Source organism: Quercus suber, unplaced genomic scaffold, assembly GCF_002906115.3.
Source record: "Quercus suber isolate HL8 unplaced genomic scaffold, Cork oak 2.0 scaffold_535, whole genome shotgun sequence".
In the NCBI taxonomy this organism is placed as follows: domain Eukaryota; kingdom Viridiplantae; phylum Streptophyta; class Magnoliopsida; order Fagales; family Fagaceae; genus Quercus; species Quercus suber.
The window spans coordinates 378,184-381,939 of record NW_027069983.1 but is presented as its reverse complement, the minus strand read 5'-3'; positions in this window follow the sequence as shown (position 1 = coordinate 381,939).

The following is a 3,756-nucleotide window of genomic DNA, read 5'->3' as shown; positions in this document are numbered from 1 at the left end:
CCTTTGAGGGTTGAGGACCTTTTCTTTTCTGGATAAAACATTTTCTTGTTAAAGAGGGACGCCCATCTCTTTTACACAACCCAACCCAAAAAAGAAATGGTCCTATATAGACCCACTACAAAAGGAGGGCAAATGGCCAAGCACGCAGGCAAAATTGAGTTCCCTATGTACAAACACAACAAATTCACAATTTTTTTTTTTCATAACAATTGATTCTGAAGTAGCATTGGCGCATAATAAAAAGTAATATTAGTTGTATTCTTGTGTGAAGTAATATTGTACTACAATCTGCCAACTCGATAATGTATGAAAAAGTTGTGAAAGATATGTTCCAAATCTAGGAATACTTGAAGAATCGAAACCATATCCATGGACAAGGTGGATCATCTAACGAGCTTAACGCTTCGATGACAGAAATTAAGAGCATCACCCCTTCAAGGATTAGTCTGTAGAACTGAACCCAACGAGTTTGGCACAAGAAACTACCCTTTGCTGGATCAACTTTAGTTGTTACATAAAATAAGTACCATTGCCACTATTCATGTCAGAGGAGATTATATTTGTTATATTTCCAGAATATTCTATAATTTTTTCCTACAACCATTTGAGAACAAGTCACTTTCCATTGTGACCGGTTAAACTCCTGCTATATATGGCCTTGCCAACCCAGTACTAATGCTAAAATTTTCCACAAATTTAGCATTTAGACCAGCGATATTTACAACTGTGTGTGACCAAACCTAAGGGGAGCATTTATGCCACGTAATTTTCCTAATATAACCACGTTCTTGAAACGTATGTTTGTTTATATTCTCTGTAAGATCCATCCATTATTACTTGACCATTTGAAGTCTTTGAAAAAAAGTCTTTGCTTTCTTGGCTTAATATACACCAGAAATTTGTTCAACAAGCCAACCAATTACGCCTATATTTTGTGCCTTTTGCCTCAGTTGTTCACCTATATAAAGCATAGCTAACCACTAACCAAAGAATTCATCTCTTGAAGCCTAATAAGCTAAATAGCATTCACATTGTTGCGATCCAAAGCTAATGGTTTATCTGTCTCTCACATTGCTGAGGCTTTGTGGAGAGACCCCATTTTTTCTCTGGAAGCATAGACATGGCGAAGGAGTTCAGATACATGCAAAACTACATTGAAGTTGCACCAGCCCTCTCATATCCCACCAAAGATATTCTAGCTGTCCAAGCTAGAGACCATTGTTGAGGAAGCATCGACTGAGAAGTTTGAGACTGTACCAAAGAGTCCGGTTATGTTTCTTCTTCCTGTATTATTTGCTTTCCTCTCTTACAGTTTGTTGTGTAGACATGTTGTTTGAGGTGGGAAATTTTCTCTACATGGAAGGGAAAGGAAATGTATACGATTAGTTATTTGAGAGTGCTTGCTAATTGGCACCTTTAGATTTTGAAATGAATCAGTCTCTAAAAATCTTGAATGTAGCAAAATTCATAGTAAACTCCCTCTCTCTCTCTCAAAAAAAAAAAATATATATATATATATATATAAACGTCATGTGTGAAATTATGAACATTGTGTGTACATCAATGAGCGTGTGAGAACAATCTTCCTAAAATTAATTTGCAAGAATTGGATCCGTAGCACTTTTTAAAGGTCAAAACCAAATTTTTCCTAAGTTATATACAACGAGTTGTTAGATTATCTCTATTAGAAGATTTCATGTGGCCCACATAGAATTATTTTATTTAATAATAATAATTAGAGTAATAGATAAAGGAACATCTTATTTGGTAAACAAACACTTCAACAATAATTATAAATGGCACTTGTTGATGGAAGCAGTAGGTGTGTCAATTCGAGCTAGCGTGTCGGGTTCGTATCTTGTCGAGGTAAGAGTATTTGACTAAATGGCTCAACCCAAACCTGACCCATTTAATGACCTTGTCATAATCTTTCAACCTTAACCTGACCTGACCCAACTCACTTGACATGTTTAATAAACAGCTCATGTTGAGTTGACACGAATATAATACAACTTATTTCAACCTGCATAATATTAAATATAACATCCATCTAAATTTTTTTTTTTTTTTTACATCCTAAAGTAGTGCATACACTTCAAGTCTTCAACCCACATTCAAAATAATATAGTTTAACAAAAATATAATATCTATCTAGAAATAAATTCTTTACACCCCAAAAGAAATACATACACTTCAATCCAAATTCAAAATAACGTAGTTTAACAAAAATATAATATCCACAGGGTTTGTAAAGTTTCAATTTCTAATTATATCCTTGTAAATTTTTTTAATTACTCACTTTTCTTTTTAAATTTAAAATATAGGTTGGATATAAAGGTATTTGACAAATCTAAAATAAAATGAATATTTATTTGTTATACTAGTTAAACAGGTTGTGTTAAATGGATCATTTCGAGTTGACATTAATAAATTAGCGTGTCAAACGTGTTTATTATGGGTTAAGCGGGTTGACTTACTTATGACACGTTTCTTATCGTGTCACTTTCGAGTTGGCCCATTTATGATCCAAACCCGCTAAGGCCTAACCCTAACATACAAAAATCCGTGTTGACTTCGTGTTGTGTTCGTGGATTGGATCGATCATTGACACCCATAGGAAGGAGTAGTATAAAAGGGAATCAACCATAAAATTGAAGAGGTCCCTAGCCCATGAAAAGAAGTTTGTATTCTCCATTAAATGATTTTCTAATGTGTAGTCAAAGACTAGCTACAGAATCCATTCATTTCACTATTTTATAGTAGGTATTTCTTTGCAAATCACTTGAACAACAATAACAAGAGTTATGTTTTATTTTATCTTTGTTAAAGAGAGATAGAAAAGAAAAGGGTCAAATAATTTTTTAGGTTGAGAAAACATTTAAATGACACTTTCTTCTCAATTTCTTCTTTTTCTTTATGCCTGCGTCAAAGAAGGAGGAAATTATTTATTTCTTTTGAAATTGCTTTAATACTTTATTTATTTTTTCTCTTTTTTTTTGGGCCTGCATCCATTATGTGGCATATATAGGGTTACATCCATATGAAACTTATTTATTTATTTATTTCACATCTGTATGAAACTTAATATTTGATGTCTTGTACTTTCATTATATCAATTATCATTTCAACGATTGACTTCTCCCATAATTATTTGAAGTACAATTACATATATACTTAATACTTCCTCTTTACATAATAATGAATCTTATTAATTAAATTTATAATGAGATCAACCATATGTGTAAAATGAAATTGAAGAACGCATTATTATGCTCAAGCTTGAGTAATGAATACTTTTTCTTTCATAATTTGGTTTCCATTTAGCATCCATGCACTGTCAAGTAATATCGTATAGTTTATATTCAAAGTTTATCCCAGTAAGACAACATAAAATGTCTTATATCTATTAACTTATTGCCCATGATTCCTGCCCACCCTAAAACTTGGAACGCTTAAGCTGGTTCATTTCCTGAAATTTCCATACAGTGTTTAAACTTTAAAGGCCCATGTCATCCATTATTAATATCAAACATAATTGTGAGAGTAATCCGTAATCCTCTTGCCTCTTGCGAGAGAGAGAGAGAGAGAGAGAGAGAGAGAGAGAGAGAGAGAGAGAGAGAGAGAGAGAGAGAGAGAGAGAGAGAGAGAGAGAGAGAGAGAGACAAGAATATTCAATTCATAAACTAATAATCAAATGATATAGAATTTAGATATAAAAAATTAAAAAAAATAAAAATAAAAAAGGCTAATTTTTAA